Raw genomic sequence first — 17636 nt, forward strand, 5'->3', positions numbered from 1 at the left:
TGTTGTTTACCCTGAAACTATGAAGAAACCGCAGTTGGCTTCCCTCAACCTAATCTTAGCTCCTAGTATTATGCTGTTGGAGTTATTATTAAGGATGATAAAAAGAGTGTATAGTATTGGAGGCAAATTATTTAAGTGTGTAAATTGTAACTTTTTCTTTAAAAATGGGTCACTTAATAAACTAAGTGAGAATATGGACCATCAGAAAGATTTCTTAAAATAGACTATATTTTTAGAAACATTACACATAGTTGTTGTGATTATGACTTTGCAAAATAAACATTACCTTAGAATTGAGGACTAGGATTAATGGACTTAAGTCTGATTTTTAATGAGCCAAAGCCATTTAAACTGTACATGCATTAACAATTTTCTTAGTGGCAAGTATACTTGAGGAGGAGATTATAAAGTGTAGACAATGAGAACGATGCTGTTTGACTCTTAAAGGGAACATTGTTTCGTTGGAGAGGAATAAAATATGGGCTTCTCTTTAAGCAAGGCAGTTTGCATTTCTGTTGGCCAGATTTCTCAAGAATGTGATAAAGCATTAGCCCCGCCATTTCCAGCATCCTCCATTTAATTCTTCTTGGACTCTTTTCCACAGAATGAAATTGATTGATTCACGGCTGAGGGTTTGAAAAGAGAGCTTTGGGGAAAATGTTTAAGAAGTGTTCCAGGAAGCCATAAAGACTGTTGACAGGTGGCCAAGCCCAGGAAAAAAGTATTAGTAATAACAAGAGCTCATACTTACATAGCTCTTAATCATATGTCAGGCATTGCGCTAAGCACATTACATGTACTAACTCATGTGATTCTCACAACAATCCTATGAGGTCAGCTTGTTTTTATCCCCAATTTAGATGAGAGAATTAAGGCACAGATAGGTTAAGGCAGTTGCTCAAGGTCACACAGCCACAATGTGAACCCAGGTGGTCTAGTTCCAAAGTCAGTACTAACCATTAAGTGTGCAGACTATTTGAAACTTGGAGATACTCCAACTCCTATGTACGGTGCCTAGCCAGGGCTCTGCAGAAAGCAGGTAAGGCAGGGCTCAGGTCCCTGCCAGCACTTTGCCAAAATGAACTGGTGAACTGAGGCAGTGTCATGACCTTTGCTGTTTGGATAATTTTAGAGGGCAAAAGAAGCCCAGTCATGTGAAATTCCTTTGTGGATAGAAGATATCAACAGGCACAAATCTATCTCATCTTTCAAGATATGTGATTTTTTTTTTTTTGACAGAATAAATGGTCCTGTATACAATATTGCCCTTTATGATGGCTGGTTCATAGAAACTGACAAAGAAGTCAAATTAAGAACAGTCAAATCTTAAAGATGAAAAAGTTAAGTCACAAGACCAAAGTAGAGTGAGAAGAAGGTAATTTGTGTGTCTGTTTAATCCCTGGCATGACCTTTAATCTCTGCTACTTAAAAATTACAGATGCAATTTTAACTATGGCATAATGGAAGAAAGAACACCAGGTCTTCTTTCTTTCTGGTTTTTGAAGTTGCACGTATGTCAGATGAAGATAAATAGCTACTGTTAACAGCTTCTGGAAGCATAATGTGCTTTGAAAGAGTGAGTCAAGACTTGAGCCAGGGTTTATGGCCTCAGAGCAAGTCAAAGTTTTCCTGATAACAAAATGAGGCCTTGGGGTTTTGGAGAAAGCTTTCTTGAAAAACGAGCACAGCCAAAAACGGTGCTACACTTGGGACTCTCCTTTGTCAAGTAGGAAAAGACCAAGGATCCATTTATAAAACCAACATCAACTAGCAGATTAGTGGTGCATAGTTGCGTCACCAGTAGACAGTCGTGGCTGCAAGTTGTCCAGGTTCTTGGTGTTTTGAACAAAGAATTGGACAAAATGCAAAGGAAAGCAAAGAATGAATGAAGCAACAAAAGAACAAAAGCAGGAATTTATTGAAAATGAAAGTATACTCCACAGCGTGAGAGCAGGCTCATGCAGCGGCTCAAGGACCCAGATACAGAATCTTCTTGAGTCTAAATACCCCCTACAAGTTTCCCATTGGCCACTTCGTGCTCACTTCATGTAAATGAAATGGTAGCCTGCAATCAGTCTGATTGGTTGGAGAAAGCAGCCAACTAGAGGCTGAAGTGAAGTTACAGAGGTCACACTCCTGTGCAAAAAGCAACCAATCAGGCTAGGGTGAAGTTACAAAGTTATGCTTCTATGCAAAGAAAGACTTAGCCCTCAGTCAGTCTGATTGGTTGTGGACAGCAACCATTCAGAGGCTGGAATGAAGTTACCAAGTTACAAATGAAGATTGGACCGTAGATCAGTCAGATTTGTTGTGGATAGCCAGTTTCCCATCTGCCATGTAGAAAAGGTAGGGGGTTTGCAAAGGGAGTAGCTTCTGGTCCTTTTGTTACTTATACATGAAAACCCTGGATACTTGCTTTCCTAGACTCCCTTGCATGTGACTGAATTCTGGTCATGAGGCACAGGTGGATACTTGAAAGATTTTTCTCTCTGGTAATAAAAAGTCTAGCAAGAAAAACGTCTTCTTGCTTTGGGTATCAAATGCAAGGATACCATGATGTCATGCAGGGAGCTGCTACAGCCATTTTGCAGTCTTGAGGGACAGACCAAGAAAATGAAGGGAAGCTGACTCAGAGCCCTGACATTGGGGAGCCCCTGAAATAACACCAGGGTCGTGTGCCTCTCCCCTTATGTGAAAAAAGCACCCCCCCCAACCCTGTTCAAGCCATTTTTATTAGAGTATTTTGTGATTTGCAGCCAGAGCATCCACATTGATGCAGACTTTGTGCAGGTCACAGATTACCTTGATCTAAGCTTTGCCATGTTTTCTATTGCGGATATTAATTTGGGGAAAAACACCATGTGGGAAATGACCATCACAATTGTCCACTGAAGGCTTCAAAATAGTAGGAGTTTCAGAGAGAGAGAGAGAGAGACAGAGAGAGACAGAGAGAGACAGAGAGAGGTTAGAGAGAGAGAAAATGCACTTTGGATATCATTTCTAGAAAATGAGGGCTTTTTAACAAAAGCCTCTGAAGGCCAAATAGCCTGGCCCAGATCTTAGGCCCAGTTTGCTGCTAGGTGAGAGTCTCTGTTAGGTTTCAGTATCACAATGTGCTTCTTAAATGACAAGGGGGCCCATAAGTAAATTGAAACATTCTCATAGCCCCTAGATACAAACTGGGTGAAAGAAGTATTTTTTTCCTCTTTCAGAACTGCTGCTCTTTTCACTTGCTTCCTCCCACCTTCCCTGCATTTGCTGGTGTCTGCTGGCAGGAAGGCTTGTTTAGCTCAGTGACGGATGTGCACTAACAAGAATTAGCCTGCTTTGTGGAGCTTTTGAATTGGAGCAAGTATGCTGCTCTGAAGGTCTGAATGACTGGTCGATTGAAAAGTAATTGATTGCAGAATTTCAAAATGAAATTCAAAAGGTACATTACAAACTAGATTCCACAAAAGCCAACTTTCTTTGCTATGTTCTTCTTTTCACTCATTTTATCCTTTTTAAGTTTACAAAATAATTATAGAATTTAGTACCAACTTCACCATCTGATTCCTGAAGCTTGGTGTATAATATACATATAAAGTTTATGATAAATTCTGTGAGAGAGAAAAAAACCCCTATGCCACATAGACTCTAGTCCTGACTCTGCATTAATAACTGCCACTAAGGGAAAATTGTTTAACTTTTCTGTGCTTCCACAGTTGTTGATAAAAATGTTTGAATAAATCATGCATGAGATCCTATACACATGGACTTAGACTTTCTATGGTAAGACAAGGATTCTCATACTCTCCATGGTGTTGGGCTGGGGGTCTTCCCTATGCTCCTCCCTGAGAGAATATTCCTGCAGACAGACAGCAAGCAAAGAAGCCTTTTCCTAGAGGTATAATCTCAACAAAATTTGGTTTTGATCGTGGGATTCTAGGATGAAGACACTAGATAAAAGATAGGATGCAGCCAGGCTCAGTGTCTCACGCCTGTAATCCCAGCACTTTGGGAGGTCAAGGCGGGTGAATCACCTGAGGTCAGGAGTTCAATCAAGACCAGCCTGATCAACATGGTGAAACCTAGTCTCTACTAAAAATACAAAAATTAGCTGGGCATGGTGGTAGGCACCTGTAGTCCCAGCTACTTGAGAGGCTGAGGCAGGAGACTCACTTGAACCCAAGAGGTGGAGGTTGCAGTGAGTCAAGATCGTGCCACGGCACTCCAGTCTGGGCAACAAGAGTGAAACTCCATCTCAAAAAAAAAAAAAAAAAAGACAGGATGCCTGGTTATATTTGAATTTCAGTTAAACAAGAATTTTATTTTTAGTATAAGTATGTTCCAAATATTCCATATGGTATATTTATATTAAAACATTATTCATTGTCTAGTTGAAATTTAAATTTAGCTGGGAGTCCTGTATTTGTATTGGCTAACTCTGGCAACCCTAATTCTGGGAGGAATAATTGATGGTAATGGCCTGAGCCTAAATTGCTCAAAATAAGCGAAAGAGGAACTGCAGAGGATTCTTAGGTCTGATAGATCTGGTGTCTCAGGAGGAGCTGAGTAGGCTCAGCTACAGGTGAGAGGAGTGAAGGGACTAAGATACGTATTAGGAGCCTGGCTAGGAGGAGAACCCTCCTTTCTTTCTTCCTCACTCTTCTTAAGTATCTCTTCTACCCACTTTCCTTTTATCGCCCTTAATTAGCTTTAACGTAAAGTGGAAATATGAACTTTCTATGATAGGCTGTCATTTCGCATCCTTTTATGGTCCTTGTTCCTAATTTTGAAATAAGTGGGTGGGCCTTATTTATTTTTCTCGTTCTCCCTGCTCACAGCCCCTCCTTAATTCAATTAATATCTGCTGATGTGTGCCCCAGATTGATTTTTTTTTTTTTTTGCCCTCTGTGGACTAGTTATTTCTCAACAGAAAAATGATTGCCAAATTTCTGAAATTCTTATCTAAACTTCTGGACCTTTTCAGGTTTTTTATTTATGCTCATCATTCAGTTGTTTGTACATTCTTCACTCACATAGCACATCTTTAGGAAGTAAAAGAATTGCACTAGGGTCTGGGCGCAGTGACTCATGCCTGTAATCCCAGCACTTTGGGAGGCTGAGGTGGGTGGAGGTCAAGAGATCGAGACCATCCTGGTCAACACAGTGAAACCCTGTCTCTACTAAAAATACAAAAATTAGCTGGGCATGGTGGCGTGTGCCTGTAATGCCAGCTACTCAGGAGGCTGAGGCAGGAGAATTGCTTGAACCCAGGAGGCAGAGGTTGCAGTGAGCTGAGATTGTGCCACTGCACTTCAGCCTGAGGACAGAGCAAGACTCTGTCTCAAAAAAAAAAATTAAAAAAAAAAATTGCACTAGGGTTTCACCCTGGTATGTAGCTACATGGAGCACTTCAGAGGCAGAATCAACATTGTGCGTGACTAGATTTGCTTCTGTTTGTCAAACAAGATCACTTAACACCTCTGCACTGGGTAACTGCTTTCCCATGAAGCAAGAGGACTGCTGAGCTTGAGCAATGGAGGAGACCTCTCCCAGATGGTAAGTGTTTTAAGGCACAAGGTCATTATATTAAAAGGAGCAAGAGAATGAACAGGAATCAGACAGAACAAACTGACACATGCGTGGCACAAGAAATTGCTGAGGTAGGTGCCTGATTGTAAGGGGATGTCCCCTCCAAACATTGGCAACTTGAGAGCAGCCACAAAACCTGGCTTTGTAGTTATCAATCCTGAGAGTGAGTAGTGGGAGGGACCCTCATGGTGCCTTCTGTGTGGTGCTTGCAGTGGTTCTTGTGTTGCAGTCTTTGATGCCCAATGTGCAAGACACGGAATTTGGGAAATAGAGGTCGTTTGTCAAGGTCAGTTCTAAAGGGGCTGCCTAAATTTGTCATCTATGAAACCTAATTCAAAGGCCTGTTCTGTTAAAAAACAAACAACACCTTTCCTACCTGACTTGAAATTCCTTCAACTTGAACCCCTAGTGAGTACAGAACATTTATTCAGAACAGCGTTTTTCTATGTAGGCACAAAGGCTACTAAAAAGAAAATGATGGCCCCACCATCTGGGCGCTTACACAATTAAGCAGAAGGTTAAAATGCAGTGTAATGAGCGGTTCGGTGAGAGATCACACTGGGTTGGGAGCCTGCCGGAGGGGTGCAGTACGCTGAGGACCTCAGCAAAGAGAGAAGCCTGTAGATGCAGGTAGATGACAAGTGTGGACGCTGTAAGAGCTGCTGCTGGTGCCATGCCCAGGTCCCCTTGACTGGATTGGTGTCCTCAGCTCTAAGCTGCTGTATTGGCTGCTGAGGCTCACAGCTGCACTCTTTTGTGGAAAACTGTGTTCTGCTGAAAGGAACAAAAAATGAGGTTATGTACTTTCCCCTCAGGGATGGCCAAGGGCCAATGACTGATCGATAAGAAAGTACAAAAATCTGGCCTCCTTGCCTCAAAGCAGACAACTCTGTGTGCCCTTCCTGCTCCAGAGATCCAATGAGATCAGGCTGAGAGCAGATTTCAGCTGGAGCCACATTCTCACTTCTGTGCCATCCTGCTTCCCTCATTGCCTTATAGGATTCTCCCAAGAACATCCCTCAATACATCGCTCACATGAATCCCTGTCTCTGACTCTGCTCCTAGGAAACCCCTGAGAGCAGAAGAGCAGAAGTTGAGCTATTCTGGTGTGGAGGGCTCATTTTTCCTGATGTGGGGAGGGGGAGTAGATGAAGTGGTTGAGAGCACTGGTGAAGGTCTGAAGTAAGGCATGTGAGCAGTGTGGGGAATGGGAGCAGTGTTTGAATCAACTTAGGTGAGAGAACACGATGGCACCAGTCTGTACTGTGGTGTCATTTTCTTCAGCACTCAGCAGCCTCGGGTATAAAAACACAAACATAGATGACACCAGGTTGTAGTTCTGGCAGATGGATGCTACAGGAAGTCAAGGAACCAGGCACGATAAGAAAGGACTTGAAGGTAGGAAAGAATGACAAGTTGGAGAGGAAATGGAGGTGTCAATGGACCAAAGCTGTCATACAATTGAAGGCTATGTGTGATGAGCACAACACAGATAACACGTGTCACAATTAGGAGGTTAGGCTAGTGTGTTCAGAGTTTGGAAGAGGAAAACTTAACATTTGAGGGTTTGAGCATTGTCTAATGACAATTCTGGGATATGCCATGGGACAGTTGGCTGAGTGAATTGGAGAGGGTGCTTCTGGGGTGAGGAGGGAAGGGCACTGCAGTGTTAGGGAGCTGGATGGGCCATCCTCATGGACACTGCCAGCACTGAGCTGCAGTAGTGGCCCAAGGAATTCCCTCTGAACATGCCCTGTTACCTGCCCCAAGTTGCAGAGATGCTATCACTTCCTATGTCGGGGCCTTCGTGGAGCAGGCATCCCTAATGAAGTCAGCAGGCAAAGGCATGATTGGAGTTATGGAATTTCCTAAGGAGACCCTTTTTTGCTGTTATAGAAACCAAACCACTTGTTAACAGGCTAAATATTTCCCATCTTTCTGTTTGCATGCTGACATAGGTATTCTTGGACTCATTGACTTTCCTGGTAAATCCCCCAGTTGGGAGAGCTTCACCCTTGTTGGATCTCAATCCATTATCTTCCTATGTATTTCGACTCGCTATCCTTATCCCTTAATCATCTCGGTGACCCATGCAATGAAGAATAAGAGCACCGTGATATTGTAAGAGAAGCAGTTTGACGTAGTACACAGGGTTCATGCTTTTCCTTCTGCCTGGAATGTTCCCTATTCCCTTCTTCATTCATCAATTCTTACTCATTCTTTCCATTTGGCTTAAATGCCTCTGTCTGTTCTCCCCAGAGTGTTTCAGAGTCCACTCCTGTATTATATATTCTCAAAGCACCTCATTCCGCTTCGTGACTCTTATCACAATTGTAATTAAACAAATAAAAACAATTAATTTCATTGCTTAAGATCTATCTGACTTGATGGAATATAACCTCTATAAGGATAAGGGCTGTCTGTGTTATCCCTAGCTGCTAGCATGGTGCCTTACATAAAGAATGTGCTTAATAAATATTTGTAGAACAAATAAGAGATGTATATGGAATGGAGAGTCCATTTCTGTTCTAAGGTCTGTTCCTACTTAGCTGTGTGACCTTGGACAAGTCACTTCAGCTCTCTGAGCAAAATAACTTTTTACTCGCTTTAACATTATATGATTTCTGATTTCACAGTCTGTCAGCCAAACAGCTTAACAACTCTCAACCCCAACAGTATGTCTGGGCTAACTAAAAGCATTCATCTGGAACTTCTTAAAGTAGCTTGTTCCTAGAGAAACCATTTTTCCTTGTGTTTCAGTAATCTCTTTCTAAGTAAAAAATAATTCCCACATTTAGTGGCTTAAAACAATAATTTGCTTTCTCAAATAAACAAGAAAAAGTAATGATAAAGATCAGAGTGGAAATCAATAAAATAGAAAAACAAAAACAGGGAAACATGGCATAGAGACCGTGCAATGTTTGGGGAAAGAATATTCAAGGCAGAGGGTCCTGCTAGTCCACAGGTTCTACAGCACAGTATGCCTGACGTGGTTTCTAAAATCAGGAAAGAGGGCCAGGCATGGTGGCTCATGCCTGTAATGCCAACACTTTGGGAGGTCAAGGTGGGCAGATCACCTGAGGTCAGGAGTTCGAGATCAGTCTGGCCAACATGATAAAATTCTGTCTCTACTAAAAATACAAAAATTAGCCTGGTGTGGTGGCACATACCTGTAATCCCAGCTACTTGGGAGGCTGAGGCAAGAGAATGGCTTGAACCCGGGAGATAGAGGTTGCAGTAAGTCGAGATCATGCCACTGCACTTCAGTCTGGGCAACAGAGCAAGACTCCATCTCAAAAATAAATAAAATAAAATAATAAAATAAAAATCAGGAAAGAGGCTGTGCATGGCTGGAGCAGAGCACCCAAAGTGTATTGAGCCCCTGGCCACTGCAAGGACTTCGGCTTTTCCTCTGAGTATGATGGGAAACCCTAGGATGGTTTTGAGCAGGGAAGCAATGTGATTTGAAGTCATCAGTCCTCTCCTTCTGTGTCAATTCTAGTTTGTTCTCTTGCCTCTAGTCATGGAAAGTTGTATTTCCCTGGGCTGTGAGACAGAAAAATCTAATTCTTTATGACATAGGCTGTTGCATTGGGCAGGTTTTTATTTCATGTTTTTGTTTGTTTTTTGTTTTTGTTTTTGAGACAGGGTCTCACACTGTTGCTGGGCTGGAGTGCAATGGTGCGATATCAGCTCACTGCAACCTCTGCCTCCTGGGTTCAAGCAATTCTCCTGCTTCAGCCTCCCAAGCAGCTGGGATTACAGGTGCCCACTACCACGCCTGGCTAAGTTTTTGTATTTTTAGTAGAGACGGGGTTTCACTATTTTGGCCAGGCTGGTCTCAAACTCCTGACCTCATGATCTGCCCACCTCAGCCTCCCAAAGTGCTGGGATTACAGCTGCGAGCCACCACCCCTGGCTTTATTTCATGTTTATAGATTGAGAGTTTGCACTTTCAGTTCCCAGGAAGTTCACACAGATGGGGTGATTGCTTTGTCCTAACTGCAATTGTCATGCTGCATGCCTACTTTCCTAGAAGTGGACTGAGGCTAAGATGGATAGATAGCTCAAGGAAGTAGATTAACAGAGAGAGGGAGGGAGAAAGAAAGAAAAAAAGAGAGAGTGAATAGATTAAATGGATGGATAGATGGATGAATGGTTAGATTAACAGACAGATAAATGGATGATGATAGGAGGAAGAGAGAGATCGTCCTCTTTGAGGCAGTGTATAAGGAGGACTGGTTGACTTTTTCTTTTTTTGTGAATCAGAGTTTAGAAGTTGTATGGTTTCATTAACGCTACCTTAATTAACACCCCCTTAATCATCAAATATATTCTAGTTTAACACAATAAAAACTGGATTCCTGCTTATCTCCCAAAGGCAATGGGAAAGCTAGAGAGAGCTGGCACTGTGCTATTATGGGCAGATGAGAGGCGTATTTACTGAATAAACGAGAGTAGCTAACAGTACTGAACTTTGCCCTTTTGGCGTGGGACTCTTTCTTTCCTGAGTGTTCAATAATGTTTGGCTCTTTTCTTTTGTGTTCTGGTTTTATGCAAACACAAATTACACTCTTGTTGACTTCACTGTAACCCATGAAATTGAAGAAGGGGAAATTTGAGTCCTATAGAGAGCAGTTTCACCAGTCCTGCCTCTTGGATTTGTGTGACGGAAACTGAGAACGGCTGTATTTTTCTAACCAATTTTATGAAAAAAGAAGTGTCACCAGCAGTAGTCAGCAGAGGCACATGATAGGAACAGCCAGAGATACTTCTTTAAAATCACACAATCTAGAACTGAAAGCCATCTAAGAGAGCATCCAGTTCTCCCTCATTGCATAAATGAAGAAAGTAACTGAAGTTCAGAGTACCTGTTCACACCATTTGAATATATACTGATTATGGGAAGCAACGTGGCAACACAGAAATACCACAGGCCTTGTGGAAGTCTGTATGGGAATCATAGCTCTGCCACTTCTTACCTGCTGTGGCCTTGGGAAAATTATATTATCTCTTGGAGCCTTCTCTCAAGTGTCCCTACTTTATGGACTAGTTGTAAGAATCCCATGACATAAAATATAAAGCCCTGGCACAAAGTAGAGAGTTAATAAAATAGTAGTTATGATTAGCTTATTTTGTTGCCAGTGACTCAAATTTCCCCTTTCCTTCCCTCTGTCTCTCTCTCTCTCTCTTTTTTTTTTTTTTTTTTTTGAGACAGTGTCTCTCTATTGCCCAGGCTGGAGTGCCGTGGAATGATCATAGCTCACAGTAACTTCAAACTCCTTGGCTCAAGAGATCCTCCCACCTCAGCCTCCACAGCAGCTGGGACTACAGGCACACACCTTGGCTAATTTTTAAAGTATTTTGTCAAGATGGGGGGTGGTGAGTCTTGCTATTTACTCAGCTAATCTTGAGCTCCTGGCCTCCAAGAAATCATCCTGCCTCAGCCTCCCAGCATACTGGGATTACAGGCGTGAGCTACTGTGCCTGGACTTTTTGCCCATTTTTAAATTAGATTGTCTTTTCTTACTGGTTTGTGAAGTTATTTATATATTATGAGTAAAGTCCTCTGCCAGAGATATGTCTTACCAACATCTTCACTCTGAGGCTTTTCATTCTCTTAATCACATATCTTTTGATGAAGAGATATTCTTAATTTTAATGAACTCAGTTTATAAAATTTCTTTATGTTACTATTTGTAACATAATAAGAAATACACATATTGCTCCTGGCCCACAGTCCCTGACACAGAGATCCTAAAACCCTCATAATTTCCTAAGCAATTAGGATGCTAGGAGAACCTTTTGTGCTAACATTCAAGCTTTTACTCTGGTTTCTGATGCAGAGCTTTTAAAGTCCTTAGGAATTTCCCGGGCAGTAGGAGCATCTTTTAATGAGGTAGCTCTTGGTGGACTCCTAGATGGGAGCTGGTCATCATAAAGGCTAAGACATAATTATAAGCTGGGTTCTTTCAGCCCTAAACCCCCAACTCACTACAGTTCTCCAGAGAGGGGAAAGGGGCTAGAAGTAAAGTTAATCATTGATCATGTCTACATGATAAAGCCTCCATAAAAATTCCTAAACTATGGGATTCAGAGAGCTTCTGGGTTGGCAAACACATCTTCATGCCAGGAGGGTGGTACACCCCAACTTCATGGTAACAGAAGCTCCTGCACATGGGCCCGTTCAGACTTCACCCTACGTATCTTTTCATCTGTCTGGTCATCCATATCCTTTATTATATCCAGTAAATGTAAGTAAAGTATCTACCTGATGCTATGGTTTGAGTGTTTGTCCCCTCCAAACCTCATGTTAAAACGTAATCCTCAATTTGGTAGTATTGAGAAGAGGGTCTTTACGAGGTCTTGAGGGCTCTACCCTCATGAATGAATTCATCCATTGATGGATTAATAGGTCAGTGGATTCATGGGTTATTGCAGAAGTGGAACTGGTGGCTTTATAAGAAGAGGAAGACTCAGCTCTCTTGCCATGTAATGCCCTGTGCCGTCTTAGGACTCTGCAGAGTCCACACCAGCAAGAAAGCCCTCACCAGATGCAGCCCCTACACCTTGGGCTCCTTAGCTTCCATAACTGTAAGGAATAATTTCCTTTGCTTTATAAATTATGCAGTTTCAGATATTCTATCATAAGCAACAGAAAAAAGGACTAAGACACCTGAGTTCTGTGAGACACTCTAGCAATTTAATCAAACCCAAGATGGAGATCACGGGGCTGGTCAGTCAGAAGCAGACATCACATCCTGTGCTTGTGACTGGCATCTGAGGTGGGGGACAGTTTAGTGGGACTGAACCCTCAACTTGTGGGACCTGACACTATCTCCAGGTAGTGACAGAATTCAGTAGAATTGGAGGACACTTAGTTCGTGTTCACTGTAGACTCTGCCAGAGAATTGCTTGGTGTGTGGGGAAAAAAACCCACACTCTGGCATCAGAAGTGTTGAACGACTGTGTGAGAGTAGAGAGTAGGAAGAACCATTGGTTCTTTTCCATATCCTTACATGACTTTGTATGGTTTTTTAAAAGGTATGTTTGCTACTCCAATATCACAAGAATGTTTTTCTGTGCTTTATTCTAAAAGCTTTCTGGTTTTATCTTTCATATTTGGATCTGCATTCATTTGGGATTGATTTTTGTGTGTGATGTGAGATTAGAGTCCTGATACATTTTTTTGTCATATGGCTTATCCAGTGTACCTAGAACCTTTTATTAAAAAGATTCTCTTTTCCATCTGCAGTGTCATCATTTTCATGAATCAAGTGACTATATACATACGGTTCTTTTTTTGTATGCTATGTTCTGTCCCACCAGTCACCTTGTCTATCCTCGTGCCACTGTTATACAATCTTGATTATTATGGCTTTTTTTTTTTTTTTTTTTTTGAGATGGAGTCTCGTTCTGTCGCCAGACTGGAATGCAGTGACACAATCTCAGCTCACTGTAACCTCTGCCTCCCGGGTTCAAGTGATTCTCCTGCCTCAGCCTCCCAAGTAACTAGGACTACAGGCACGCACCACCACACCCAGCTAATTTTTGTATTTTTAGTAGAGATGGGGTTTCACCATGTTGGCCATCTCTTGACCTAGTGATATGCCTGCCTCGACCTTCCAAAGTGCTGGGATTACAGGCATGAGCCACCGTGCCCGGCAATTATTATGGCTTTATAATGACTCTTGATAACTGGAAGTGGAAGTCTTCCAGCTTTGTTCTTTAAGATTGCCTCAGCTATTGCCTTTGCGTTTTCATATGTATTTTAGAAATAGTTTGTCAACTTCCACAAAAAAAATACTTAGATTTTGGTGAAGATTGTGATGAATCTATAGATAACGTCATAAAAAATTAATGTCTTTACATTTCAATTCGTGAATATTATGTATCTCTCCCTTTGTTTTGGTCTTCTTTAATTTTTCCCGGTAATATTTTGTGATTATCAGTGTAAAGGTCTTATATATATTTCATTAGATTTATTCCTATGTGTTTGATTTGCTACAGTAAATGTATTCTTTTTAAATTTTTGTCTTTTGTTTGTAGCTATTATATGAATATAAATTTGATTTTTTTTTGAGACAGAGTCTCACTTTGTACCCAGGCTGAAGTGCAGTGGTGTGATCTCGGCTCACTGAAACCTCTGCCTCTCAGGTTCAAGCGATTCTAGTGCCTCAGCCTCCCAAGTAGCTGAGATTACAGATGTGCACCACCATGCCCAGCTAATTTTTGTATTTTTAGTGGAGGCAGACTTTTGCCATGTTGGCCAGGCTGGTCTCAAACTCTGACCTCAGGTGACCCGCCTGCCTCAGCCTCCCAAAGTGCTGGGATTACAGGCGTGAGCCATGGTGCCTGGCTGTATAATTGATTTTTGTATATTCACCCTTTGTCTAGTGATCTTGTAAACTCAGTGAAGTATATCTGTGGAAGGCGTTTTGTAGATATCCTTTATTAGTTTAGGAAAATTCTCTTCTATTCCTATTTTTCTACACTTTTGTTTAAAACCACGAATGTGTGCTGACTTTTATTAAAGGCTTTTCCATCTGTCAAGATGTCCATTCCTGTTTTTTTTTTTTTTTTTTTGAGACGGAGTTTCGCTCTTGTTACCCAGGCTGGAGTGCAATGGCACGATCTCAGCTCACCGCAACCTCCGCCTCCTGGGTTCAGGCAATTCTCCTGCCTCAGCCTCCTGAGTAGATGGGATTACAGGCACGCGCCACCATGCCCAGCTGAATTTTTGTATTTTTAATAGAGACGGGGTTTCACCATGTTGACCAGGATGGTCTCGATCTCTTGACCTCGTGATCCACCCGCCTCGGCCTCCCAAAGTGCTGGGATTACAGGCTTGAGCCACCGCGCCCGGCCTTCATTCCTGTTTTGACTCAGCTCTAGGATCCAATACCACAGCCCTCTCCCTGGGCTTGGCTTTACCCCCACATTCACAAAACTCCATGAACAAAAAGGGACAAACAAGGACCTGAACGAAAGTGCCAGTAAACATGGAAAGGAAGAGACAACTGTAAGAGATTTTGATGCTCTGCAATATAAGTGTTTTGTACAGTCCCAGATATGTTGAGACAGAAGCCGACTTCTCAATTTTTTTTTTTTTTTTTTTTTTTGAGACAGAGTTTCACTCTTGTTGCCCAGGCTGGAGTGCAATGGCATGATCTCGGCTCACTGCAACCTCTGCCTCCCAAGTACAAGCGATTCTCCTGTCTCAGCCTCCCAAGTAGCTCAGATTATAGGCATATGCCACCATGCCTAGCTAATTTTTTGTATTAAGTAGAGACAGGGTTTCACCATGTTAGTCAGGCTGGTGGCAAACTTCTCACCTCAGGTGATCCACTCGCCTTGGCCTCCCAAAGTGCTGGAATTACAGGTGTGTACCACCATGCCCTGCCAACTTCTCAATTTTTTAAACTCCTGCTTTCTTTTGATAAACATACAAAACCCACATCAAACTTTCGCTTAATATATGTATTATGGAAGTTATAAGCTATTTTCCAAATATAAATTTTAACATTGATTAAGCTTTTTGAACTTTTTAACATAGATTAACCTTAATATAGATTAATAATATAGTATGTGTACAAGTAAATTACACATACTCTAATCCTCCACCCCTAAAGTCCGATATATCCTCCCTGAAAGGGTATTCTCCTCCCTCACTTTCTCCTAATTGAAACTCATTGAAATAACATCTGCATACAACTCCACTGCATAGCGGAGGGGCAGGTAAGATGGTTATGCAATCTATCATTACTGTCTTCTGGGTGTCCCAGGATGTTTGGGGTAGGTAGAATTATATGAAGACTCTAACTGGCAATGGGATTTTATCATTGAAAAGCTCAGAGCTGGCCAATTCTGACCCAAGTTGCAGGTGTACCTGGGAGAATACACACTTGTGGGTTTTCAAATTTACTAATATTTAAGCCGTTTGATACTCTACAATTACTTCATCATTTGACTATTGGGCTTGAATTCAGTGAGTCCTGGTGCCCTCTTGTGGACATGAGAGAATGCACAAAGAGTGTAACTTTGAGTTCTTTTCATTTTAAGGATTACTTTGTGTACCCATGTCACATTAACCTAAGGTAACCCAGTAGGTAGAAGATCTCAAGTCACACAGCCAGGCGTAATGTTGCTGATTATAAGCCCTATGAACTTAAGATTCCTTATCTGATAAATGGCAGTAGCAATAGTACCCACCTTACTAAGAATCTTGAGAAGATTAAAGGTTTAAGGAAATTCCCTTCCATTCCTACTTTCCTAAGATTTTGTTTGAAACCATGAATAGGATATTGAATTTTATCATATGTTTTTTTCTGCATTTTTAAAGATATAGACTTCTGTTTTGACTCAGCTCTGGGACCCAACACTCCAACCCTTTTCCAGGCATGGCTGTACCCCCACTTTATACATACTTACATACAATTGGCCCTCTGTATCTGTGGGTTCTGCATCTGTGGATTCAACCAACTACAGATTGAGAATATTTGGGAAAAAATAATAATAAGTAATTTAAAAATAATACAGTATAACAACTATTTATAAAACATTTACCTTGTATTAGGTATTGTGATTTTTTTTTCTTGAAATAGGTTCTAGCTCTATTGCCCAGGCTGGAGTGCAGTGCCATAATTATAGCTCACTGTAACCTTAAACTCTTGGGCTCCAACAATCCTCCCACCTCAGCCTTCCAAGTAGCTGAGACTGTAGGCTCATGCCACCATGCCTGGCTAATTGATTAGTATTATTATCATTATTATTATTATTAGTTTTTGTAGAGATAGGCTTTCATTATGTCTCCAACTCCTGGTATCAAGTGATCCTTCTGCCTCAGCCTCCCAAAGTGCTTGGGATTACAGGTGTGAGCCACCATGCTCAGCTTAGAGATTATTTAAAGTATATGGAAGGATGTGTGTGAGTCATACGCAAATGCTACACCATTTTATCTAAGGGACTTGAGCATCCATGGATTTTGGTGTCTGTCGATGAGGGGGCCTGGAACCAATCCCTCACAGATACTATAGGATGTATCTTAGCCTGGCACATAGTGGGCTCTCAATATATGTTATCTGTGTTTAGTGTCAGTCATCTTAATGGTGAAACCAAAGGAAAGGGAAGCGTATGAAGGATATAGTATCCCAAAACAGAGTAGCTACAGATACTAGTACCCTTCCCTCCTCAATCCCATCCTATCTCATTCCTGATTCCCTGCAGCAACCACTCAACTCTTAACTTTTTTTTCTTTGTATTTGTCATATTTTTAATAACATGTCTTATGGATTTTCTTCATTTTTTTTGGTTCATATGTAGGTACTATCTATTGACTTTCTATTATGGAAGATGAATGTTTAGCTCTCTTATAGTACTCCCTCCATACTTTCTTTCCCCCATTTATGATCCCATGTATGTGAAAATAAATTTATTATATTTTACATATTTGGTCCTCTCCATAGTAACCAAAAATATGGACCAGGGCATAAAAGGTGAATACTAAAAAAAGGAACCTTGTTTCACATTATTAATATCAAACAAACCTGAGCTCAAGTCTTAAATGAAGCAAAGAAATAAATTTATGATGGAAAAGATTATAATTTACAGTGTAATGGAGTTTTCACATAACTTTATGCAATAAGGAAGAAGAAATAAAAGAAGGTTTTAGTCACCTTTGTTAGTCCATGTCTGATCAAGCAGAGGAAAATTAAAAAGGACATCAAATATCTAAACAATTTTATAAATAAATCCAAATGTGTTTCCAGATAGACTCATATAACCAAATAACACATGCAAAATTGAGCTTATATTAGGTTATAAAGAAAACTGTTTTCAAAAGCAGCTGTGCCATTTTACATTCTAACCAACAGGGCCAATTTCTCCACATTTTTACCAATGCTTGTTACTTTGTCTTTTTGATTATAGCTGCCTTAGTGGCTATGAAGTGGTATCTTATTGTGATTTTGACTTGCACTTACCTAACAGTTAATGATACTATCTTTTCATGCACTTTTGGTAATTTGTATATCTTCTTATCAGAAATGTCTATATAAATC

At 41.1% G+C, this 17636-nt stretch overlaps 1 protein-coding gene and 1 long non-coding RNA gene across 4 annotated transcripts in view; both read left to right on the forward strand.

Annotated features, from left to right (window-relative positions):
* The window catches only part of SHROOM3 (shroom family member 3), a 377638-nt gene that overhangs the window by 61452 nt on the left and 298550 nt on the right, over positions 1-17636 (forward strand). The gene's annotated exons all lie outside the window — the stretch shown is intronic.
* Positions 241-16565, forward strand: LOC116538627. The gene is made up of 3 exons (XR_004263711.1): positions 241-253; positions 4785-4787; positions 16474-16565. It is a non-coding gene; the product is annotated as an uncharacterized LOC116538627 (long non-coding RNA).

This window comes from Sapajus apella, unplaced genomic scaffold, assembly GCF_009761245.1.
Source record: "Sapajus apella isolate SASKATOON/1434 unplaced genomic scaffold, GSC_monkey_1.0 scaffold121, whole genome shotgun sequence".
NCBI classification, from domain to species: domain Eukaryota; kingdom Metazoa; phylum Chordata; class Mammalia; order Primates; family Cebidae; genus Sapajus; species Sapajus apella.